This window comes from Pipistrellus kuhlii, unplaced genomic scaffold (genome assembly GCF_014108245.1).
Source record: "Pipistrellus kuhlii isolate mPipKuh1 unplaced genomic scaffold, mPipKuh1.p scaffold_m20_p_7, whole genome shotgun sequence".
NCBI classification, from domain to species: Eukaryota; Metazoa; Chordata; class Mammalia; order Chiroptera; family Vespertilionidae; genus Pipistrellus; species Pipistrellus kuhlii.
The window spans coordinates 8,112,922-8,139,537 of record NW_023425573.1 but is presented as its reverse complement, the minus strand read 5'-3'; the positions used below and the strand labels follow the sequence as shown (position 1 = coordinate 8,139,537).

Sequence of the window (26,616 nt, the reverse complement as noted above, 5' to 3'; positions counted from 1 at the left end):
GAACCCAAGTCTTGGCCAACACCTGGGACTCGGCTGCTGCCTAGTTCCTCAGATGATGTCTCTGGAATCTCCGGACAAGGGGTCTGCTCTCTGTGCCTTGATTTCTGCTCATCCCAGCCCGCTCACACCGCGTTACCACCCTTCACCCTCACACTATTGCCTGGCAAATCAGGAGAGAGATTTTCTAGCTCTTAGATGTTTCCCAGCTGTAAACACCTCAAGAGCCCTATGCTCTTTAGAAAGGTCATCACTCCAGATACTAGAGAAAGTCCAGGTCAGCTCCTCTTCAACCTGTAACCTCCCCCTCATGTGGAACAGTTCCCCCCACTTCCTCCCGCTCCCTAGGAAGGTTGGCTGTGAGCTGGCGCCCTGTCCCTCTTTTGGCTTGGCCCAGTGTTCCTAGCAGATCCTCCTCAATGCCCAGCATGGCATAGTTTATATATCTTGTTGGCCATAGCAGCCAGAATCTGGGAGCTCTGAAGGAAATTTGTGCCCACACTGCCATTGAACCAGAATTCGATACCCATTATAACGCTTAACCTTCCTCGATGGAGGGATTTCTTGGTGATGCACCACAGCAAGATCCAGGAGGCTTTATGGCATCACACCAGCCACTTTTCTAGCTGCAGCTTAGTCTCATTCACACATAGTAAAACACTGCACATCTAGTGATATGACTGGAAAATATGATGCTTTCTTCCCTCCTACACTATTAACCCCACATGCACTCTTAACTCCTTTTTTTTTTAATGATCTTGCAAAAGTGAGACATGGGTAATACTTCCAAAATGGTTTTCCTTGCTATGTCAAGAAAGGATCTCTGCAAAATGTAGTAACAAAGCTGGTTTCCTGATTACACAGTAGTGTAAGTCCTGGAGGGCTAAGCTGAAAAGACCACAGGCATCTAGGGGGCGAAGGGGTGAGGTGTTGTGGGTTTTCTTATTTGCATTGAAGAGATGAAAAATAATCAGAATGTAACACTAGTTGTTGTGTAGATGGAATTACCTATCAATATATTAAAGTTTTATTTTCTCTGCCCACATTGTTTTAGTGTTTTACATGAGAAAGGGACTGCTGCACAAGCAGAGACTGGTTGTGTGACTTGATGGATTCCTAGGCAGAGGTCTGCAATGCAGATGCTAATCTAATAACGAATCGTCTGAACAAAACGGGAGAAAATCCTCACTATGTGTTTAGAACAGTTCACATGAGGCTCAGCATCGCTGAAAGCTTATCCTGTCTCACACAGAACCAATACTCACCTTCATTTCTGGTGACAACTTATATGAATATTTCAAACAGCGTCTGGTGGGCTCCCTGCCCCAGCTCCTCCCGTCACTCCTTCAGATATGATTGCTTGGGTTCCTAAGGGCCCAGGATTTGTGCTCAGTCCTGGGAACATGCAGGAAAATCTGCAGGATCCTTTGTCAAAAGTTCACTTAGAATCAAGCCGTCCTGCTCTGATGTTATGAGCTCATCTTCCTCTCAGGGTCTGGGGTGCCACCTGCTCAGGAGCATCAGATTTTCCATTGAGGCCTACATCTCTGGCACCCCCTGAACCCTGGCCTTATAGTTCCTATTGGAATTCCCTGACCTGGATTGGTCACCCCTTTACACTTGACCCAACTGCTTAACAATGCATCATGGGCAATCTTGAACAGATTCTATGTCATGGTTAAATCTAGTTTCTTCTTTTCTCTCAGACCTATCTTTTCTCTCTATCCCGCTTGTAGGCATGGTTACTCTGGGCTGTGCTTACAGGGTTTTGGAGGGAGGGGGGCTTCTACCCTCCCTTTGCAGCTATCACTGGTCTGGCCCATTCCATTGCTGCCTTTCTGTCTGGTAGTGACAAAGCTACAAGCATTGGTGGGTATAAAGCCCATTTTAATATTGCAGGATAGAATGGTGACTTTCATGGCCTGTTTTTCTAAAATGTTGCTAAGCATGTGCACCTAGAAATGTGCCCGTCAGAAAGTCTGCAGGAGCTCACGAGCTTCAGCGCCATAAGTATGGTCCTCCAACTTGACAGCAAGCTCAACTTTGATGTCAAATTATGCGTCTTCTGTTTATGGCGCTTACTGCCTACCATATTTCCATTTTTAACTCAGAAACAAACATGACAGATGCCACATTCCATATTCCCACCTTTTTTTAGTCCTCATGAGGAAAATGATGTAGGATGCTCAATTAATTGACAAGGAAAACATTTTAACTTGCAAGATTACCCTGAACTTCTGCTTGTGTTTTTTCTTCGATGATTACTACATGTTTGTGGAGCTTAAAATTCCTGAGGTATACGACATCCAAAGCACAACCTTGCTGCTTTTATTACCTACTGCTTAGAAATAGCATATGGAGGTAGCATAGAGGGGGATAACCAATCTTCATCAATAATGAATCATGACTTAAAAATAATATTAAATGGTTTTTAGATTCATATGTCCACCACCCTTTTTCAGATACATTTTGTTCAGAAACACAAGTGTCCACTGAGACCCCATTTGGCTCTTGGGATGGTGAAGGAGGCAAATGAATGGCGTGCAGCTGTAACTAAAACAGCACAAACACAGAGCCATTATCAGACACGCGAGTGTATCTACAGTGAAAGTTACCTTGAACAAATCAGAATGTTCCCAGGATGGCATTCATTTCTTATTGATAAATATGCTTGGTGCAGTGAAGTATAACTTCCAGAAAGATAATGGAGTAGATGATTAAACAATCTGTATGGAAACATAAACACACATACCCCTATACACACAGTAGGAAAACAAGGAGCATTGGTTAGCACAAATCTTGTCAAAACAACCTAATGTCCTTCTGTAGAAAAGTATTTGGCTTCTGACAAGGGAAAAAAATAGGAAAGTCATTTTTTACTATAGTGAGTCTTATGATTCTGTGGTATGTGATCAACATCAGTAAAGAAGAAATGAGTGCTTTCTTTCTTCTTTTATGGTATAAAGGCTGATGATATTGGGGATGCTGGTAGAATAAGTCATTAATGTTTCTGTTTTGGAGCAAGCCTACAGACTCGTCTTCTCTGTGACAGTTACTGACCAGGGCAGTAAATTGATGACACAACTCGGGACTCTTCTCACATGTAAAACTTTCTGGACGTCAGCCGTGGGAGCCATCCTGTCTCTTCTTCAACGTATAAGGGCATGTTCAGGACATACCTTATCACAGTCTGTCTCAGCCTCCCCCACTACCTTTTTCCACATTTTGCATCCCATATTGCTCTTCTGGTGAAGAATCCACAATTGATAAATGCTTGTTAAATTGTGTACCATTATCTCTAGGGGGTTTTTTTTTGTTTTGTTTTTTCATGAGAAGGAGAAGGATTGAGACACTCTGTAATCGTCTTATTAGTAATACATATAAAGGTCCTTCTCCTACCATGCATAGGTCTCATCTCAATACCTTTGTCAAGGAACTGATGACCGTATGGTGCAGTGAGAAATGGGTTGATGGCTTTGTAAGAGAAATTCCTCATGGTCCATGGTGCAGGTTCCTCCCTGCTTAGGGCTGAGCTCAGGACTCATGCAGGAGGCAACCAATCACAGTGTCCCTCACACATTGATGTTTCTCTCTGTCTTTCTCTCTCTCTTCCATGTTCTCTAAAAATCAATAGAAAAATATCGTCAGGCGAGGATTAAAAAAAGAAAGAAAGAAAGAAATTTCATATCCTATGAAAGAGACATCTTGAAAATGCCTAAAGAAAGTTGTCATTTTTTCCTGGTGAAGGGACTTTAGTCCATGTTGATGAAAACACATTGGCAGCTGCAGTGGCTGGCAGTGGCAGCAGCAGGGTGATGGGAATGGCGCCTTCCCCTGATCAGCCCAGTCGCCTCCCACAGAGGGAGGCAAGACTGTGGGGAGCAGGCCCAAGCCATCAGTAAGACATCTCCCTGAGGGCTCCTGGACTGTGAAAAGGGGCAGGCCGGGCAAAGGGACCCCCCACAAGTGCACGATTTTCATGCACCGGGTCTCTAGTATACATATATTTTGCAATGAAAGGTAATTTGGTTGCTGTCTTTTACAATGTTCCAGCCACTCTGACATGCAAGCAATTATACCTATAGGGTGAGCATCTCATTTAAGTCTTTTTATAGATTAAATCAATGTATGTTCATGGATTTTGAAATACTAGGTAGGGCAATAGTAGCATGACCCCACTTGAATATTAAAAAAAATAATAATAACTTCTAACATATTTTAATGCAAATGTTACCTTTGTAAGTGGATGACCTGAGGAGAGTTTCCATAGTAACCTAATGGAACACATAACTTGTTTGTGATAATCTCTCTAAGGAGAGCCAGGCATGAGTTGGGAATATGCTTTGATGTCTGTTGAAAAAGGAATAGCTGACAGCATTGTCTGAGTGCATGGTTAGAAGGTTTCACTTTATTTGTAGTTAATTTGGAAAATAAACTTTCACAATGAACTGCTGAAACTCACGCTTGAAACAACCAGATGATTCATCAAGATATTTTTTAAGTGGAGTTTGTCGTATGTGACAACAGAGGCATTGGTGCAAGAGAAGCAGATTGGGGCTGAGTTCTCCCAACAGGTCTTACCCATGTTGCTCCTTCCTGTTTATAAACTGCATTCTTCCCCAGGAATCACCAAGGCCCTTCAGAGCTGAGATATTTCCCTCTCTCTCTCTCTCTCTCTCTCTCTCTCTCTCTCTCTCTCTCTCTCTCTCTCTCTCTCTCTCATATATATATATATTTTGCCTCAGAAGCTGCTCTTCTGGACTACATAGCCAACATTGTGAAGATATCAGCAAAAAGGAATATATTGATCATGCTTCACTTTCTCTACTGACATGCCTATTTGAGTTGGTGGCTTTTTGAAGGTGCCATTAGCTAGAAATGAGTTTGACATCCACAGCCATCTATGGTTATTTCCCCCTCTTCTTACAGATGTAACATCTAGTTGAAGAAAAGCTTGTCTCTGAGAGGTTTCTTTCTTGCTTTCTCTCTTCACTTTTTGCCAGGCTATTCAAGGAGGGAGCAGATGCATGTAGTTTTAAGGAACATTTCTTTGAAGCACCATCATAGTCAGCTCACTGACAGGCCCATGCCCATGGGCTCTGGTGTGGCTTAGATGGGGCAGGGGTGCTGGCTGCAATTACCCATCTGGTATCCATCTGGTAGCACGAATGAAAGATAACACCAGATCACAGAGATACCAGACCAACTGCCAACGTGGTTTAAGCAGGCTAAGAAAGGCGCTACCCACCAGCATTGTGAGGAGTAAGAAATGCCGTAGGGTGTGCACACTGCATGACAAGATGCAGGAGAATGGCAGGCGAGCGCCTGTGGAGAGGACACGCTACGCACATCTAACCTTCCAGCTGCAATTCATTCAACATGAGACCATGTCCTCTGCCCCACCAAGTTGCTAGTGGTGTCTGGGGAGAAAGCATTACCCTAACATTCTTGAGACCTTTGCCACCACATCCATCCCCACTGGTCAACAGGACTTGAGGACTTTGGCATGAGATGTGGGTACCAGCATCATCAGGGCATGCGTTGAATTTCCATGGAATGCCACTTTGCAGTAGTCAGTTCAGTTGTAGCAAAAAAAATAAGGATTTTGTGGTTGCTGTAAAATGATTTAGACATTTACCGACTCATTACTTCCTCCTTGTTTTTATGTCCCCCTTTTCTGATTTGTTTGCTTCCTCCAAGAATGCAGTGTGCTCTGGTTCATACACTAGCTAGTAGTTGAGAATCTGTTGATATATCCGGCAGACTGCCGGCTGCAGAGAGCACCCTACCCCCCTGCAGAGCTCCAAATGCAAAGGCTGCTCCAGATACAAGAGCACGCATGCCCACGAGGCTGCTCATCCGGGGGAGCCTTCCCTATTTATTTCCTCCATTTGCTCTGCGCTGTTGGTCCCCGTCTTGCTTCTTCTCTACATGAATACCAGACATAACCAAGTAAAGTGAGATACCAGAGTGAGAACTCAATGACATTATGGTCACATAAGCAACAACAACACACTTTCAGGTGGCCATGTGTATGCATTAAAGGGGTTGTCTTTCAAATAACGCACCATATATGTATAGATGGTAACCTATATACTGCCATATACACTGAGTGTCCAGATTATTATGATCTCTGAATGCATAATAATCTGGCCACTCAGTGTATATCCTATATAATAAAAGGCTAATATGCAAATTGTCCCCTCGACCAGGAGTTTGACCAGCAGGCAAGCTGGCCAATCACCCAAATCCCCTCCCCCTGGCCAGGCTGGCCGGACCCCACCCATGCACAAATTCATGCACCAGGCCTCTAATACACACATACTGAGTGGCCAGGTTATTATGCGTTCAAAGATCATAATAATCTGGCCACTCGGTGTATTTTGAAAGACCTTATCAAGCTCCTTACTTGTAAGCAATTCCATGTAGACAGGAACCCATGTTTACAGGAAAGAAAGCTGAGGCTCAGAAAAGTTCCATGATCGCGACAATCGCGTCCTTAGCTTTGAAACCCAGATCATTAGACCCAAAGCCTGAAACTCTTCTACCTCATTTCCATAGAAGAGTGTGCTGGTTTATGTCTCTGAACTTCTGTTCTCTTCTTACAAGAGGAAATACTTAACTACATAAGGATCATTGCAGTGACCCCCTAGAATGACACTGAGTCAGCGGGAGAAATTCATCGTGGGAGAAGATCTGCCCTGTGGACGGCGGGAGGGATGCGAGGCGCATTGATTTCCTCTCTTCTCTAACCTCCTACGAAATGTTTCACCTGCTTCCACTGAGAGATAAAGCAGAGAAAAATATCTTCTCATGGGTCACCCAGAGACCCGTGCTGACGGCCGCAGGAAGATGCAGTGGGGGAGAGAGAAAGGTGGTCATTCGGAGGCACGCATCACCTGGACAAGAATTGTTACCAAGTCATTAGGGGGTGCAGGGTTCGCCAGGAAAGCGCCAGGATGGAGGGGAGTGAAGGTGAGATGTCAAACCAGAGCGGTTACGATCCAGAAGTATCGATGAGGACTTTGACCTGCACAAAAGAATTTATGGAAAAAGCCAAAAGGAACTTAAACCCGATTCCAGAAGGAAGACCTACGTTGCATGCTCTGTGTGAGAAAATATAATACTTTTGCTTTTATTCTTCCGACTTATGGGACTCAAGTACCTTTATCATAATTTATATTCATTAGTCTTCCCACTTAAATCAAGAGGGGGGACTGCAAAATGTAGCCGGCCCTGGTCTGCTCCTCATTAGAGACAATTAAGAGTTAGAAGAACAAAAACACATCTTAGGATTCATGATAAAAAGCCACCCAAGAGAGAGAAACACAAAGCGAGAAATGGGTCTCACGGAGCTGGGCAAAAGGAAGCAGGTAGCCGTCCAGACCAACCCCTCTTCCCACTGAGGACTCAACAGGGTCTCCGGTAGACTGCCCCCGTCATGCCTCCTCTCCGCTGGCTTCTCATCTGTATGTGTCACATCTCCTGTCATATTGCATTTATTAAGAAATGTCCTCCCTCTCTCAATGCAGTTCATTCCTTTCCCTCCGTGGATAAGAGGCAAATAAGTACTGATGAGAGGAAAATAAGTACTAAGCTCATCAGCCTCCGTCAATTCCAGACCCGCGCGTCGTTGTCATGGAAGCTTTGGCCCAGCATGGTAAAGGGGCAGGAGGACGCAGGAGAGCGCCTGGATGGGGAGACGTCCCAGGAGCCCTGCTGCTTGTATCAGCTCATGCTTTCCCACAGGGGCGAGGAGGAGAAGAGGGGGCGTTTAATTGCCTTATAAGCTGATTGACAAATCGGGGGGCCTGATGCATATGGATGATCTCTTTAGCATAATGGCTCCGAAGCCGCCCACGGGGGATCATCAGGGCCATGATGTGCGCACCCTCCGCGGGGCAGGGTTATTACGGAGCAGCGGAAGGACCAGCTGATGATGATCTCTCATTTCTTTCTATTTTTCCCCCCTCGAATGTTTTCTTTACCTCCGGGGAGAGGCATGCTAGCAGCGTGAGCACCGCTATTCATCAACACTTTTGCAGCAATCATTAGTCAGTGGAAAACGGTGGCCGGGCCTGGCCGGGCGCTGCAGAGCCACGCACGTCCCTTTGTGCCCATGTCCTGGCATCGCGCGCAGGGAATGGATGCGGCCTGGACACCCGCGCCTTCCGCGGTGCCCAGATGGATAGAAGCCGTGCTTGTTGCTTCGTGCCCTGGCAAAGAGAGAGAAATTGTCCCTGGTCATGACGAGTCATATTTTAGAGCCTTTAAAAATAGACCTGCTATCTTCCTGGCTCTCTGGTATGTGGAGCCAGCCTCCCCTCCCCAACGCAAGCGCGGGAAAGGCACAACCGTGGTTTTCTTGTCTCCAGCTTTCTTGGAACTTGCACCAGTAAGGGGTGTGGGGGGGGTGTGAAAAAGAACAAAAACTATCTCGGGTTCCAAGATCGTTTTAAGATCTGCACGGCGGCGTTATATGGCAAAGGGGAGTGGAGGCGGCCAAGTTCCTGGCAAAATAATGCTGCCAGCCACCCCCGGGGAGGGGGGGGGGGGGGGGGGGTTGGCAAAATTGTTGGACTCAGCGCAGGTGATGACACTACTAGGACCCGAGAAACTGTTTTAAAATGTGGTTGCCATTTTCCTGTCACCCGGCAACCTTGCATTGCACACCACCCTGTTATCAGGAGGATAAATCCTGGGGTGTCCACACTCTCCTGAGCTGGTATGGGCTTACTTGGAGCTAACCGGGGTCAGGAAGGCTCAGGGCCACATCGGAGGAGTGATTGATGGACGGGGGTTCACAGGAGCGTGTGACACCAGCCCGGAGTGTGAGGATCGCTCCCATCATTAAAATCAATGCAACTTAATTAAAGCAAATTGCAGATAGATACATCTATAAATAAGATATTAAAGTGCGCTGCTGAATATGATAATTGCGGCATATTTAGCAATCAGTGTGTGTATGTGTGTATTCTGCCTTTGCCAGGAGGAATTCCTTTCAGCGGAATCAATGGAGCTATATTAAAAACCATCCAAATGAGGAGAAATGACGAGTGTTATAATAACACAAAATCACTGTTTCAACTCTGGTCGCAGAGAAGGGAAAGCAAAATATGTCCATCCCTCTTTTTTTCACGCAAGGAAAATATTAGATGCATTCTCTTTAAGATGTAGATATTCTGAATTTATAAATTTTAATTTTCCCATTCTCTTCTCCCAAAGGAAGGCGGGGGGACATAGTGAGCATAAATAAAACAGTTCAGCAGTGGAACTGTGGGGCGAGGAACATCTCAGCGCCTGGCTCTGGCGTTTGATACCTTGATGACAGGAGGCAAATAAATGAAGTCCGTACTGTACACAGAACTTCAAGTGGCTTATTTTGCCATCCTAGCCACCAGATTTCTGCCTGTGACAGTTTTCATAGATTAAATCAAAATAATAAATGTTGGAAATAAAAGCTCATTTTCATCACATTCCTGACTTTTCTCACTACCTCGCCCTACTCACATTTTATCCTGAATAAGAAGAATTAAGCTACCTTGCGGCCAAGGGGCATCTCTTTGTTCACATAAATGTTTAAATATTAAAAAAAATAAAATCTGTCATCACCCAATTTAAAAATCAATAATGGGAAAATATAATCACTCCCCTGGGACCAAAACCATTCTCAAACTTAAGAAAATAAATGCAAAAATTCTAAAAAGACAAAGATCTCAATGTCAGATGCTCTAAGAGATGCAGAAGGAGTCACTGGGCAGCCAGTGGCTTTGAATGGAGTCTGGTAAGTCCTGTGAGGAAACTCCTAACATTGGGCTGCTGTGCGCTTACTGTTGATCTTTGGAAAGAGAGAAAGAAAAAATGAACAGGAAGGAAAAGAAAGAAAGAAGGAAAGGGAGGTGACAAGAGAAGAAATGGATGTTTAGAAAAGTGATTTATAACATTTTCACTTCAATATTGACTTATTGAATGACTTCCAGGCACTGGTCGAGGAGTGGGGAGAGAGATCCAAGGCCTGGCTCTCGGGGAGATAGACCATAGCAACTGCAGAGTAACTATCGGGCCCTGGTCATCCAGGGAGAAGTACAGTGGCTGCGGGGCTAGCGTGAATGTTGTGCTGTTTTATATAAGGTGGTCAGAGAAAGCTTCTCTGGAGAGCAGACTTTTAAGCAGAGACATGAGCAACGTGAGGAAGGAAAGATGTGGACATCTTGAAGAGCAGGCATTCCAGTGCAGCGGGAACGTGTGTACAAGAACCCTGAGGTAGCACTTGTGTGGCCAGTCAGAAGACTGGCAGGGGAGCACCAGGGGTGGAGCATGAGGAGCAGGCTGGGCAGTGCAGGGGGCAAGCCAGAGAGGTAGCTCAGTGAAAAAATCCTGAGTGTCGACTGCAGCAAGATCATTAAGTTCACACGACTTACCCATTCTCACTGATGGTCGTTATTTCTAATTGTCTAAGATGCACCCATACTTAGAAAACAGTAGAAAGGGTTGGCATTGGATATAGCTTGCTGTGTTCTTTTCCAGCCCAATTTTAGTGAATGACTTTCAGGGTAACTTATAATTTCACCCCAGACTGCCCAATGGCAGAGGCCATTTTGCTCCATTTGTTCATAATTGTGGCATTTGAGTTTCCCACTCTTCAAAGGGGTGGGTACTGGTGGGAATGGGGTTCTGTTATGCATGTTTCTGAGCCCACAGCAACCATGCAGACATCCTGCCCCATAATCCAATCTGCTCTCCTCCCTCCTAACATGAGCACCATGGACTGCGCCTACCTATGCACCTGCAGTAATGGGAAGAGGAAGTGGCCACAGACGCAGACACCGCAGTCCTTCCTTTGTTTAACACATGCTCTCTCCTTGTGTAACTGCCTCTCCGAGTTATCCCTACCAACAGGTAGAGAAAGGGGCTGCCTCGTTTTCCTAAGGGTCCTTGCTGGTGTATTTTCTCTATCTCTACAGCAGATGTCTTAGGACCTTGCAAAACTAAACAGTTTGCAATTCTGTGGTTGGATACCCAAAACAGCATGGCCAGTGTGGGTCATTGTCATTGTCAGGATATTCATTTTGAATACCACCATTCTAGTCATATCATAATGCTACCATTATTGGGATAGCTGTATCATAAAGAGAAATATATTTGCTTTAAAAATGTTTGAAAATGCTGGTGGAGGGCCTGGTATAATTGGGCTCTTTAACTGCAGTATTTAAAACCACAGAGTAGCCAAAACCGGTTTGGCTCAGTGATAGAGCGTCGGTCTGCGGACTGAAAGGTCCCAGGTTCGATTCCGGTCAAGGGCATGTACATTGGTTGCGGGCACATCCCCAGTGGGGGATGTGCAAGAGGCAGCTGGTCGATGTTTCTCTCTCATCGACGTTTCTAGCTCTCTAACTCTCTCCCTTCCTCTCTGTAAAAAATCAATAAAATATATTAAAAAAAAAAAAACATAATAAAACCACAGGTTATGTGAAGGATTATCCAGGTAAAGGTGTCCCACACCCATGCGGGAGGTGAGTTCACACCACCACCTCTGCACGCTCCTCTTTTGTACAAGGTCATGCTGGCTCCCTGCTTGCTTTGCTGCACCTCCTCAAGCAACAGCCAAGCTCCCTCATTTCAAGGATCCCCAGTTTCCATGTCTCATACAAATTAGCAATTAGAAAACCACGTTACAATGGTTTCTCTTCCAAGCCCTCACCAGTAGAGAATTATTCCCAATTGCATTTCTTGGTGCATTGTCCTTCCTGATGATAAACAAGCCCAGTGGCGCTGCATTGTGTGAGCTCCTAAGGGGAGGTGAGAAGCAATCAGGGCGAGTCCAATAAAACCTTGGCAGCAGGCCTGGAGGAAAACTGGAGTGGACCCGAAAACGCTTACTAAACTTCTCTCTCTGTGGGTTCTTGCAGTTTGGTTTTCATGGATATCTGGGCAATCAGGGACCTTTCACGGTGTTTCTCAGGGCAGGTATTTGAGTTCTCATTGAGTGAGAAGGACAAGCCACGAGGCATGGTGTGGCGGCTGTTAACTGAGTCGTGCACCATTGAAAATGTTGTTGTCGTCTGCACTGAGTTTTGATTTTTTTTTAATGACTCCATTACCTTTTGAATCACGTGCTCCTTTGTTCCCGGGAAGGAAGTGAAGGGGGCTCTCTGCCTGATCTTTGCAAAGCACTGCACCCTCCTGCTCCCACTCGCTGGAGCTTTGCTGCTCTTTGAGTTATGGGGTTGGGTCTCTGCTCCTCAGGACAGATGATATGATTCCACCCATTCTTTGTTTAGATGAGTTGGTCCCAGTGGACGGCCCTCAAATTGAAAATGATGGGTCCCCTGTGAACTTCCCAAGTTTAAATGCAGTGTTCTTCACATAGTTAGCAACTCATTTGTGGATTGCTGGTGTGATTTATGGAGTTTCGCTGTCTGCAAAGTGAAAGTGAGTTCCTCGGGGCCTTGGCGAGAGATGCCTGGACTGCATGGACCAGCTGACAGCATCAGATGGGGCTCTCTCGCCTCCGTCTGAGGGACTTGGATGAATAGTGGTGTTTTTTTCCATTCCAAAGCCCTATTACACATCGGAGGATTTTTTAGTAATTGGGCCCTTTGGATTTTAAATCCTCTCCTGTCAAAGCCTATGAGGACAGACTTCAGTGAGGGCGGACCCTGGGGCTTCGAACAGAAGGTAAATCTGATTTATAGATGGACAAGGCATTGCATTTGTCACAAACACATTACAAATGGGCGTTATACATTTTCTAACATACAGGTCAGCTTCCCCTGGGAAATCACCTCTCATCCTAATGCATGACACCAGAGGAAGTTCTTTGCAATATTCATCCTAAAATTTCACTTTTCTTAATTTCATGACATGGGTGAGTAGCGATCCCTGTATATCTTTTGTCTGTATTGCGGGGATGTTAGGAATATTAGGCTAAAGTTTGTAAATCACCTCACAGTTCCCCAACTGAGCCTACCAAAACAATAAAAAGCAGTAATAGGTAATAAATGGTTTCTGCTCGGCACTCATGCTATACTGGGGCATCATGAATACACCCCGAAGCAAGCAGATGGACATTTTTCTTCTCAAATAAGGGAAATCATCTAAATGGCACTCAACCAGCATTTCACTTCTTCACTGCCAAAGTTGGGATTTTGTTTCTTTGCTCAGACAGAACCTTGTTGAATGTTGGTTTCTTTTTATTCCTCTGTTTCTCCTGACTCTCACTGAGCCTAAGACCAATAGAAAACACAGATATTTACATTATGATTCAGTAGCAAAATTACAGTTATGAAGTAGTAACAAAAATAATTTTATGGTTGGGGTCACCACAACATGAGGAACTGTATTGAAGGGCCATTGGAACGGTTGAGAACCACTGCTCTAGAGTAAGTGGGTGCACAGCCCTTCCCAGCCCATGGTCAGGTGCCCATCAGCATCCAAGCCCTGAAGCCATCGCTCTGTCCTCCCCTAACTACCCACCAGATTTTTCACCTGCTGGAAGCACCGTTGTCACAATTGGTAACCAGCTGTTTTTTATTTTAACAATGGCTATAAATACCCATACATTAGTATTGTTTCTATATTACAGGATGTCCCAAAAAAATGTGTGCATACACTTTTGAATAATTATAAAGGCAGAATTTATGAAAATACATTTCATTGTCAAAATTGAGCTCTCAGTTATTAAAGTATGTACACATTTTGGGGGATACCTTTTGTTTTCTTAGTAACTTAGGTGCCTGGTTCTAAACTTTAATCAGGTCATTTCACCCCATGTTCAGGCCTGAACCCAAGTTCATCTCAGGTCATTGCACAGAGCAACTGCTTCCTGTTCCAGTGGCAGCATCATCTGCTTTGGGCGGGCCTCACAGAGAAGGACGTGGAAGGTTAGATGGGACTCAGGTGACCTTTTTTCAAAGCCATGTTAGGCAAAGAAGAACGAGGCTTTGATGTAGACTTTCACTGTTTCAAAAGCAGCTCGGGAACAGAAGGGAGAATACTCCCAGCACTGGTCTCCTTGGATCCAAGCTTCCCTCACTTTAGTACCAGCACTCCTCGAACCCCAGGCCACCATGAACTCAGTGCCTCCTCCCCAGTACGTATGGGACTACTGTTACGCCTTCATGGTATATCCATGTGTTGACTCCTGTGAGAAACTTGAACTGATTTTTGTTGTTGTTGTTGTTGTTGTTGCTCTTTGTATGTTTGCATAATTTTATATCCCAAGCAGAGCTTGTGATGTTGCAAGAGCATAATACAAAACAATGTGAACTGGCAGATTTGGGGGTATGATTTGCAGCTGATCTACCGCTTCCTCTCACTTGAAGCGTCAGCTTAATGGATTACACATTTATCATATTTTACAGGACCTGAGCTTATATTTGCATCTGCTCATTCTTTATTGCTTTTTAAAAAATACTCTTTTCATGTTTACAGTTTCTGTAGATGAATTGTTCAATACACTCATTTTATACACTTTTCTTGTTATAGATCCATATGGTTCAGTGCTTTTGAATTCAAAGCACCAAGGTCTGATTGACATAATAACAGTCAACATGAAACCTTTGGATAGTTTTTGGAGATTGAAAACAATGACCAAGGAAATGCAACCCAGGGTTACAGTAGCATCTCCAACCATCCCCCTTTTACTCATTGTCATTATTTTGATTAAAAGGTCTATAGAAGCCACGGTGGTTTTAGAGGATGCAAAAATTATTGCAGAAACTTCCTCTATTAATGGAAATTATTAGAGGGTGGAAATGGTAGTCAAACAGCAAGAATGACATTAATTATGGGAAAAGCAATCGTCTCTGGCAGTTGGCAAGCATGCATTATTCTTCCACACTCTTCCATGGGCGTGTGTTCAGCCAGCATTAGAAATCTAAAAGCTTTTTATTTTGGCAAAGTTTTCATAGCACTTGGACTTCCAGCATCTAGATAAAAGATAATTTGGAAGGAAATTGTGTTGGTGAAATTGAAGAAGTCAGTAATGAGTGCTGTGTAGATGAATCAATGCCCAATTAAATGATTATATCAAATTCAACTTTAAATGTTGGCTTAAAATAATCACATTGTAAAGATGTTGAAAGTAAAATGCCATATACATACATATATATATATATATATATATATATATATATATATATATATGTGTGTGTGTGTGTGTGTGTGTGTGTGTGTGTGTGTGTACAGGGGTGAGCAGAAGTAGATTTACTGTGGTGAGTATGGGTAACACAGTTTATTCTTATATTATTTATTAACTCGTATTGTTTTCCATATGTACACCTACTTTTGCCCACCCCTATATATATATATATATAGATAGATAGATAGATATAGATATAGATATAGATATAGATATAGATATAGATATAGATGATATAGATATAGATAGATAGATAGATAATCCAAGAAGAACAGTCATATTACCCAGTAGAGGAATAGAGTGTTCTGATTCATCCCAGAGTTTGATCAATGGGGAAAAACTTAGGGCAGGAATTACCTGTATGCTAAGAATTAGACTAGAATTGCAATAACTAAGCTTACTTTCATTCCATAGTTTCCTTTCTCTTTTGCAACTTTTCTGTTTTCCTGTTTCTCGGGTTTTTTCCTATTTCCCTGTCTATACCCCTTTTCAGGGCTCCCTTCTCTGTTTACCGTTGTCTCAATGTTCTCACTGCCTCCTACAGATTCTGGTTTGCTTATCCACTACTACTTCCACCTGTTCTTGTCCCCTCACAGCAGTAAATGGAACCCAATCAGAGCAACATTCATTGCTTTATTCACTCACACAATAAGCATTTCTTAAGCTCTTGCCATGTTTAAGGCACCAACCTAACCACAGGAAGTGGGCATTCTGCCATAGGCACAAAACAGGATCCATAAAATACCCAATGATATTGAATCGTTAAGCCTGTAGGAGAGCGGCGAGATAAAGCCGGGAAGTTAGGTTGCTGTAGGTTGCTGAAACCTTTAGTCATTACTTAATAGAAAACCATTGATGAGTGTGTGTGTGTTTAGGTTGGTTTTTCAAAGCAGGTCTTGGCTCAAGACCGTTGTTTCATTCTTCCTTTCTCCTCCCCTTATCTCCATTCATTTTTCCAGAATCTGAGCTCTGCTGATATAGTCGTGGGCTGCAAAATAATTTGGTTCACATAAGTTTAGGGCTAATGGGTGTGTGACTCCAGCATTAATGGTGGACTGGCTCTGCTAGCACTGTGAATCCAATAGGTGCTACTCACCAGATAGCAGAGTTACTCCTAGTGGGCCAGTAATTGATCCCATCAGATAAGGTTCCCCTGCTACTCTACCATTATTTTCAGCTTAGAGGATCTTCCCTCACTCTAAGCAATTACATAATTAAGGTTTCTAATAGATTTGATTTATACTACAGATCCTGGTTTCAATCTAATTGGTAAGAATGTTTATAGGTGTGTGTTGTTGTTGTTTTATGGAAATGAAAAAAAAATAAGTCTATATAAACAAAAGAGTTTAAAGGTGGCAGTTTTACTAAGATGCAATCATAGGACAGATGTCACAAAACTTCCTTAAAAACATTCTGCTGATAGATGTTGTAATATCACATATGCAAAAGGGACTATGGGTTAAAAATAACCTGAATCTTTCTGTCAACCAGCACTAAGTAGATATGAGACTTCTGTTTCACTGACTCAAAAAATATTAATGACCAAGGTGATATGCCAGCCCTTGAAATGCAATGGCTCCAATTGTCCCGACTCTAATGAAGCTTAAACTCTGATGTGTTGTGTAAACCAAATTAACAGACTGACACCATACAGAAAGACTAAAAATAAAGATATTGTACTTAATTTTTGTACAGGCTATTTTTATAAAACCTAACTCTGCATTAAAAGTTATACTTTCACTACACAAAAAAATCAACATACAGACATATATTAATGCCTCTGGCTATGTGAACTAAACTTGCTAGGCAATTTTATTTCAGTGGTATGGCCATGATGACCATAAACACATTTCGAATGCTTACATGCAGTCTGAATTCCACATATCCCGTCTCATTGCCACCATGGCTTCATTCATGACTACTGGCAGCATCTGAAGCAACACTGAGAGGGAGAAATGCAAGATTTTGAGGTCTGACAAGACCGCACTTCAGATCATGGCTGTGCCTGTATAGCAAGTTGCTTTACCTTTCTCTGAACTCTGTTTTCCTCGTGGGTAAGAAGGGCAGAGATGGAGATGGCAGCATTGATTGGAAATCATGACCCTGATTTTAGAGTGTTCCAGGCAGTCTAGTAACTGGGAATGGGAGTAACTAGAACTTGCCCACAGACTACTCTGCAAAAAGAAATCACTCTGAAAAGCTTATGATTGTATAGATATTTCCAGTTTCATCTATGTAAGTGCAGGTGTATTTTAAATTACCTGGAGAGCTTTCATCATTGAGTATTTTTATGAGTCGTGTTAGTTAAAAAGGATATTAGGAACTCATAAGAAATAAGATGAACAAACTTTTATATCATTTTAAGATTTGGACACATTTCAAGGTTCAACTTTGTTTCATTAGTGATAAGTAAAAGGGCACTGTCACAGAATCAATGCAATAAAACAGAGGTGGAGTAAATAACTCACATTGGCATCCGAGAGACAGCTAGAAGCCGAATTCAAGTACTGAACACTAATATCTAAAGATTAACGTAGCTAACCAAGAATCCACAAAATTCCTGTTTACGCTTCTTCGGGAAAATACAGGACAAGAAAACAAAAAGATTTCTGAGGGGATGCTGTTCCTAATGTCTTTTATTCATCTTTTCATCAGACCTTTGTCTTACATTAAGTAGAGTTTATATGTCAGTCAGTGTTGCAATATCTCTATTTGTAGGTAGACAGATTGAGGAAAGGAAATGAGGAATGGTGTCTGGTTCTTTAATTAAAGATGGAGAGCCTGTTTGCTCTTCTAGCTTATCGGCAAGACACACATGCACACACACACACACACACACACACACACACACACACACAAAGCGCATCTATCTGATAGATGAAGCCAAATTTGTAAAATTGTATCCACAATCATAGTTTCTATGGTAACTGTATCTTAGGCCCAGACACAAACAGAGCTGGGCAGGAGATGTCTGATTTTATTTTCTCCAAAGACAATCAGAAGAGAGATAGCTCAGGTTATCAAGATGTGAAGGACTCAATGTGCATATGGCTATTACTTGGAGCTAGAGTAATATTTAATGCTTAAACACCAAAAAAATCCTTTATACTTTTAGAATATTGCAGATTACTTTGCTACCTTCGTCATTCAGGTTTAAAATAATTGTGTATGTATATATAGTTATTATATTAATGAGGTGTAAGTGGTTAACAGTATGGAAACTATATGCAAGGTAATTTTTATAAATGTGCCTAAGTCAGAAGGGACTTCAAAGATTTATTTCAACTCCAATATTTTAACTCCAGCATTTAACAGGGGAAGAAATGCAAGCACAGAATGGTGGAAAGGCTTACCCAAGAGTTATTTTTAAAATATTTTTATTTGCTATATTTTCTAAACTATCAGATGTTCTAAGCTAGTCTATAAGCTGAATACCCAATTATTTGACAAAATTACTGAAATTAAATTAGAGAAAACAAACACTTCAGAAAAAAATGAGTAGGGTGGGTATGTGTACTTTTACTGGTCTGGATGGCATATCTGCAAATACATCTCAGGAATAATGTGCTTCACATTACCAATGAGAAATAATTAACCCATTTTCATTAATTTCTTTTTGTCAAAATGGAATTTAGTTTCCCTCCAAGTATGTAACACGAATGCCTTAATATTAAAAGATGCTCAAAGCCAAGTTCATGACTTTTTAGACGTTTTCATCATGTTGATTTTATCAAAAATCTTCCAGCCAGACCTGTGACCATGTCAGAGCAATGTAATTAAAAGAAAGCCTCTGGAAACTGCTCAAAAGTATCTGTCAGGATACCAACTTGAAATGAAAGGCATATTTCCTCAAACTGCATCTAAATTCTCCTGCTTTGCATCTTAATATTATAATGTGTTTGGCAGCATGAAACTCATATTTTGTAATGGGTCTGAGTAAGACGTTTGTAATGAGGACGTTGTCTATAGGTGAATATACTGCATTGCAACTCTGCACAGCCTTCCCCTCACTGCAGCTTTTAAATTTGCTCGAGAAAATTGACTTATGAGACATAAATTATAGCACTGGAAAAAATGTGTCCTAATCCATAGGCACTGGGAAACATGTTAATTTTGAATTGTTTCCACTTTCTATCATCAGACATTTGCAGAAATTTTTGTGTGATTTATTCTTTTATTTTTAGTGAACTGTGAATAAAATGGATGAACGTGTATTAAATCTTCCCCTCTGCCATTATAATCTGAAAGTGGGCAATACAGGGGGGTTAAGTGGCCTCTTTAGTACATTGCTCTGTGAAACTGCTGATCCTAGCAATGCCAGGCGAGAAATACATACTAATTTAAGAAACCCTGACTGTAAGCAGCAACTCCCTTGCCTTTGTAGAAACAAGACGAACTGCTTTATGTTAACGAGGCTCTTAATGCCCCAAAAGACAGCAGGCATTGTGGGAATGGAACTGGGAGAACTCCATGGACTAAAAGCATCTTAACTCAACATTCCTCCCCAACACCAAACCCACATATCGGCGGTCCCAGGCTGCACTAATCCAGCCAGAGAGGGTCGCCTGCCATGTGCAAAGCACACACCATATCAGGAGCTTTGAAAGCTGTTCTGAATCAACTCTCTGAAGTTCACTCCAAGCCTCAGTTCTAACATGACAGTGTTGTGGAAAAGACTAGGTTTCTGTTATGGCTCAAGTCAAGATTGTTTCTATCAGACATATATGTAGGTCATTAATTAAAAAAAAAAAAATACTGCACAATACCAAATGAAATAAAGGGCTTCTTTAAAAAAAAATTAATTGGATGAAAGCCACTGACCTTATTTTTGTGTGTGTGATGAGGGAAATGACCTAATAAGGAGTTCTCTGAGCAGAAACGTTTCTGAGCCTTGTTGCACACAGAGCAAGATTAGAAAAGAGCCTGTGAATGCCTGCGCCTGTTCTCTCTCCCTCATTCCCTCTTGAAGTGGCCTGGCCTCCTAAGGACCTACCAGCAACTTATAATTAGCTTCTCTCAGGCGGCATCCTACCTGTACTTTTCTACCCTCCATTCACAGCTATTTGCAAGAATCTTTGCACCCAACACAATAATCTTTATTGCCACCATTTCTGATTGAGGTATTAATATTGATCAAATTACCAGAGGGGATTAGATCAATTATGATCTATCCACCAATGGGATAGTAGATAGCCATGACAATTCATGTTTGCAAAATATATCTCACTAGTGGCCCAGTACACGAAATTTGTGCATGGGAGTGGTGTCCCTCAGTCTAGCCTGCACCCTTTCCAATCTGGGACCCCTTGGGGGATGTCCGATTGCCGGTTTAAGCCCAATCCTGCAGGCATTGGGCTTAAACTGGCAATCAGACATCCCTCTCACAATCCAAGACCACTGGCTCCTAACTGGTCACCTGCCTGCCAGCCTGATTGCCCCTTACTGCTCCCTTGCTGGCTTGATGTCCCCTAACCACCTCTGTGTTGCCTCCACGCCCAGGACCCAGGATTCCCTCCTCCAGCCAGCCATAGGCACCCAGGACCTGGGCTTTCCTCCCTTTGGCTGGCCACAGGCACCAGGATCCGGCCGGCTTCGCCTGGGCTGGCTGCAGCTGTAGGGGACGGTGGCTGGTGCCTAGAACTGCAGGGCAGGCAGCCTCTGTCTCCCAGGCTGCGTCCAGCCACAGGTGCTAGTGCCCAGGACCACTGGCAGGTGGCTTTGCCTGGACCTGGCTTTGTCAGGAAGGATGTGAAGATGGTCGTAAGACATCTGATATAATTAGCATGTTACCTTTTTATTTGTATAGATAGCACAGGAAAATGCCAGTTTTACATAGTTGGGGGAAAACTGTATGTACCATTAAAATATGTATCTATTTATATTGTAAAAGTTAACAGAGGTCATTTGGGGGTGGTTTTCCATAATAATTATTTAGGGAGATAAAAAACAGTTAAATCTGTTTGTTAAATAATGGACCATAAATTTATTCCCATCATTTCCATTAACTAACTTTGTGTCCCCAGGAGGAAGGACTTTCTCTCCTCTCTGTCTTAGAGGACTTAGCATGTGACTCTATTTAAGAGACACTAACAAATATTTATTTACTTTAAAGTATTCATCTCATTTTCTGAGCATGAAAGTCTAAGACACTGCAACCAGTGGTGGTTTCTTTTTTTCAAAAACGATAAAGATTTCTAGAACCAGTCTGGCCTTCTCTCCCCATCCATACACCAAAATCACTCTCAGTAAAGCACCAGTCACCATCTCGTTGCTGATTCCAGCTTCCACAGTTGCAGACACTATTAGTCACTGTTCAGTTGCAGAGAACAAAATCCACTCTAGCTAGTTTAAGTAGAAACAAATGTATTGCACCATATTAATGGGCTTACAGAAAACTAGCAAGGCTGAAGGAACAAATTCCTGGGTAAGCTTTACGGAATCATTTCCCAAGCCACCTTACATAACCAGGCTACCGAGGGAGCTGCTGCTGCTCCCTACGGGAAGCCACACAACAATGCCTATGTCAGGAGCCACTTGCCACAATCAGGAAGCCACCTTTGGTGCCACCAACCCCAAAGCTAGCGCTCCACCCCAGAAACTAGCGATGTTTGGTACATCTGCCAAAATGACTACAGGACAACCAAGCCCGCCTTTAGTCACTCCTGCCAGAATAACAGGGTGGTGTAGCTGCTGCCTCAATTCCATTTCCCAAATGGTATGGTCTAACGTAAATTATGCCCAGGGCACTGATGGCAAGGGGATTCTGGGAGAGGTAGTCTTTATCCTTCCGATTACACTCTTCAAGGATGGAGGGTTTGGTACAGCACGCCATGTACATCAGAGTCCTTGTCTTACTGAAGAAATTCTTGATTGCTTTTCTCTTGATTTCTATGATAACGTTATTTCATAGTCCTCATCCAGACCAACTACACTTTATCAACCTCCCTCCTGAGTTCAACTTCTTTTGGCCTGCCCCTTAAATTATAGTCTTTCTAAGAGAATTATTGCTATTTTCTATTTTCATTGCATGTATTTTCTTCTACAGACCATTTATAGGCTAGATGGTTCCCAAATCTACATCTCTAGACTAGACTTCTCTTCTAAGTTGCAAACTTTATGCTCAATAATCTATCAGACATCTCCATCAGAGGTCCCAACTCAAGTTCCATGTATCTAAGCATTGCCTTCAAAAATCTTCCAGCCAAACCTTCTTAGCAAGGTAAGAACACTCAGACCCCTACATTTGTTATTCCTTTAGTTTATCATGGTGACAGTTACAAAACCCACCTAGTTGGGCATCATTCCACACATCCTTCCCATTAATCCTATGTCAGTTCTATCGAACTTACCTCCTTAGCATCCTTATGTCACTCCCTTTTCTCCATCCTTTTCAATATCCCCTAGTTTAGACCTTTATTATCTCTGGCTAAGACTGCACTAGAACTCCACATTATGGTAAGAATAACCTCTCTAACCTATAGCTGGCCTATTAGTTATCATGTTGCACTTCTCAAAGGTTTCACTATCACCTAAATGTAAAATCAAGTTACTTGTCATGGCATGTGCTCCTTTAAAATCTAGTCTTTGCCTGTATCTCAGAGTTTGGACTCTGGGGACAGAAAGACCTGATCCTTCTCTCAGCTATCCCATGTACTCACTGTATGACCTTAGGCAACTGCTATTTTCTCACCTGCTAAATGGGGCAACCAATGAGTTATTCAGAGCATTGAATGGGCTAATAAAAAAAATAAGTAAATATACTTAGTCTTATGTTTGATACTCAATAAGTGCCAAATAAATGTTATATTGTAATAATAGAAGATGAACTAAATAAATGGAAAAATAGTCCATGTTCTTGGATAAGAAGACTCATTATGTCAGTCAAGGTGTCAGTTAGTCCTAACTGGTTCCACAGATTCAATGCAACCCCAGTCAAAATCTCAGCAAGGGATTTTGTGGATATTGTGGATCTACACCTGTGGTCAGCAAACTCATTAGTCAACAGAGCCAAATATCAACAGTACAATGATTGAAATTTCTTTTGAGAGACAAATTTTTTAAACATAAACTTCTTCTAATACCACTTCTTCAAAATAGACTCACTCAGGCTGTGGTATTTTGTGGAAAAGCCACATTCAATGGACCAAAAAGAGCCTCATGAGGCTCATGAGCTGCAGTTTGCCGACCACAGATATAGACAAACTAATTGTAAAGTTTACATGGAGAAGTATAAGACCCAAAATAGCCAACACTATTGATAGAGAAGAACCATGTTGGAGGACTGACACTACCCAACACAAGACTTGTATTAAACTGCAATAATCAAGACTGTGTGCTGTTGGTGAAAGAATAGACAAATCGATTAAACAGTATAGAGTCCAGAAATAGACCCACATAAATATTACCAACTGACCTTTGACAAGGGAGCCAAGACCACACAATAGAGCAAGGATAGTCCTTTCAACAAATGGTGCTGGAACAACTGTATATCCACATGCAAAAAAATAAAAAATAAAATTAGTGTACACAAAGACTTAAACCTTCCACAAAGGCAACTCAGAGTGGATCACAGACCTCAATGTCAGCTGTGACTAACATCCTTTTCCTCATAGCGTCTGTTTCTTCCTTAACCAAAATCTTGACATTCCCAGAAAAAAACAGTGCTTTTTTTTAAGACTCCTTGATGTTGCACTTTTTGTTCCCGCTACTTAGAATGCCTTTTCCTGCTACTACTACATCCTTCTCCCCTAAAAACCGCCTCCTCATTCATATTCAAGGTTTAGAGGAGGCTTCAGCACCCAGAGGAAGCTGTCTTCAGCTCTCCCAGGTGGGCTCTGGTGTCTGGTCCTTCAGACCCCCGCTGCCTCCTTCCTCCGACTAACGTGCTAGCAGTGATCTCATTGCACCATAATCGTTCGCAGGCCTGTCTCCTCTGCATTCAGAGCAAGGAGGAGAGCCAGTCCCTGCTCCTCACTTTGAACACAGTGCCTCGCGTGGCATTAGGATGCAGTAGGTGCTCAATAATCCCTAATCGAATGATTACCTTAAAGATGTGATTTTAATAGAGAAGCACATTAAATATATACACAATTAATGAAGAACAGTAATTTTTTTATGTAAAGAATGGCATCCACTTTTTGAAGCCTAGACCACATTCTGCTACTTTCATGATTTTTCCCCCTAACATCTTCAAGTGTCATCTGTGCTACTTTTAGTAACATCCTACAGCATCCTTTAATGATTTCACTTCTGATGCTTTTTTTCCCCCCAAAATTGAAAGTTCCTTCAGGGTATGGATCACCCTATGCTTTATATGATCTAGTATGCTGGTAGCTCACCAGATGCCTGGGGAGGGGTAAGGGTGATGCCTCCTGGAGACACCAAAATGCTGACTGTCATCATCAGACCAGCTCGTTTTAGATATCTTTGCTGCAAGTATTAACTGGGAATTTTGTGGCCCCAAGAAAAAGATTAGTTGTAAATGTCTACAGCCACACTAGGAATACATAAGCATAATATTTTCCAACAACCACAATTAATCATCTTTAACATCGTTTTTGTATTTATGCTAATTCTTCCTCCATTAAAAAAAAAAAAAAAGGGTTGAAAACAAAAGAAACCTTAGTTGGGAGTGGCTGGTGACAACACTTCTTTCCTTTGCTGCTTTTTCTGTGCCAATTCCTTATCTCCTGTCTGTCTGTCCGACACCATCCTGGCCTCTGGCAGTGTTAGAAGGGTCCATGCTAAGCCCTCTCTGCAGTTCTTGTAAGTCCTAGGGAGCTCGCCAGGCGGGTTTCCGCTCAGATAAGTCCAGCCACTCCTGTTCCAGGTGTCGGTGAACTATGGAGTGGTTTTGTAGGATCCACCCTGAAGGGCCTCCTTTAATAAATCAGCACCAGGAATAGTCTTTCCTTCTCTACATGAGTGTCTACATTTGCTTTGCAATACCTCCCCACCAAACCCTCCCTACACACACGGCCCCCGCTGGGATGCCGGTTTTATAGAGGGCTAGGACACTGGAGAGGAAGAAAATAACTTCCAGGCGCAGTGCTACCTAGAAAAATTTCTCCTACTGACTGGACACTGCCACTTCCTGTGTTCCATAGCAAACTCTCCCTCCCCCCAAAATAATAGTCTAGGATAGGGGTGTCGAACTCAATCAGAGAAGGGGCCAAAATCTAAAATCCAGCCTAAATCGCGGGCCGAATGGTTTACTGAACAGTCATAAGCTGTCATTGTGATGGAAACGCAGCGGAGTGCAGTGATGACAGCGCGGTGCGGGCCACATTGCAAGGCCTGGTGGGACGGATTTGGCCCGCGGGCCTTGTGTTTGACACATGTGGTCTTTATTTACCCCTTTCATGCCTGTTATGCGAGGGCGACCCAGCACCAGGGCCAGCACATGATTGGCCACAAAGCCACATGAACAAGAGAGGAATTGGCCACTTAACAAGTACTTTTAGCTTTTTTTTTTTAATTAATATTTTTACATAGAAAGAGAGAGAGAGAAATCAATGCTAAAGTGAAACCGATAGGGCGGGAATCAAACTGGCAGCCTTTCGGTGCACAGGATGCCAGCCAATCAACTGAGCCACACTGGCCAGGGCAACACGTACTTTGAAATCCCTGTAAGTGTCCATCCTGTTTTCAGTTGGCATAGTAGGTACAGAAGGACTATCTAGAAAGGCTTTAGATACATGGAACTGGCACGCTTCATTGAGAAACAACTAGGACAGTTACTGCCCTTCAGAGTTCCAGAGGCTGGTAGAAAAGGCCCGGAGAGAGGTGAACACAGGAATTCATAGGAGAGGAAAAACAATAACGACCAGCACTAGCTAGAAAATAGTTAACCGCTTCTCTTTGGTTGCTCATAAGGGAGGAGACTAAGTGAGAGGGAAGAGGGCTTCATGGGAGCCGTTGGAGTACACAGCTGGCTGTCACCAACACCTGCTGGTAAAGAAGGGTGTCACTGACAAGGTGCTTTGGAAAACACAGCCCTTGTCACAGCCAATAAGAGCCTAAGGAGACATGATGACTAAATGTAATATGGGATCCTGGGACAAAAAAAAGGCATTGGGTAGAATCTGAACAAACTGTGGCCTGTGGTTAATGATAACATACCAGTACTGATTCATTATTTGTATTTTAATCTGACATGTAAGTAACGGAAAACTGGCTATATGGGAACTCGCTGTACTACATTTTTTTAGACATCTAAAGCTGTTATAAAAATGAAAGCCTAGTTTTCTCTTTTGCTTTTTTGAAGTGTTCTTACAGCCTACAGGTCACCCCTGGCATGGTGACAGGAAGGAGTCAGTTCGACAATGCCCCTTTTAGGAAAGAAGTGACTTTGTGGTTAAATGCCGTGCTTGTGGCTTGATCGTCAGTTCGCACAGCGACGCTGAGCCCCTGCTGTGTTCCCAGGGCAGATTTTGGCAGGCGGCGGCGGCATTTGTGCCCTGATTATAATTTTGAGA

The 26,616-nt window shown here is 42.8% G+C and overlaps 1 protein-coding gene across 5 annotated transcripts in view; it reads left to right on the top strand.

The window, feature by feature from the left end:
- PARD3B (par-3 family cell polarity regulator beta) overlaps positions 1-26,616 on the top strand; it is an 861,922-nt gene that overhangs the window by 782,382 nt on the left and 52,924 nt on the right. The gene's annotated exons all lie outside the window — the stretch shown is intronic.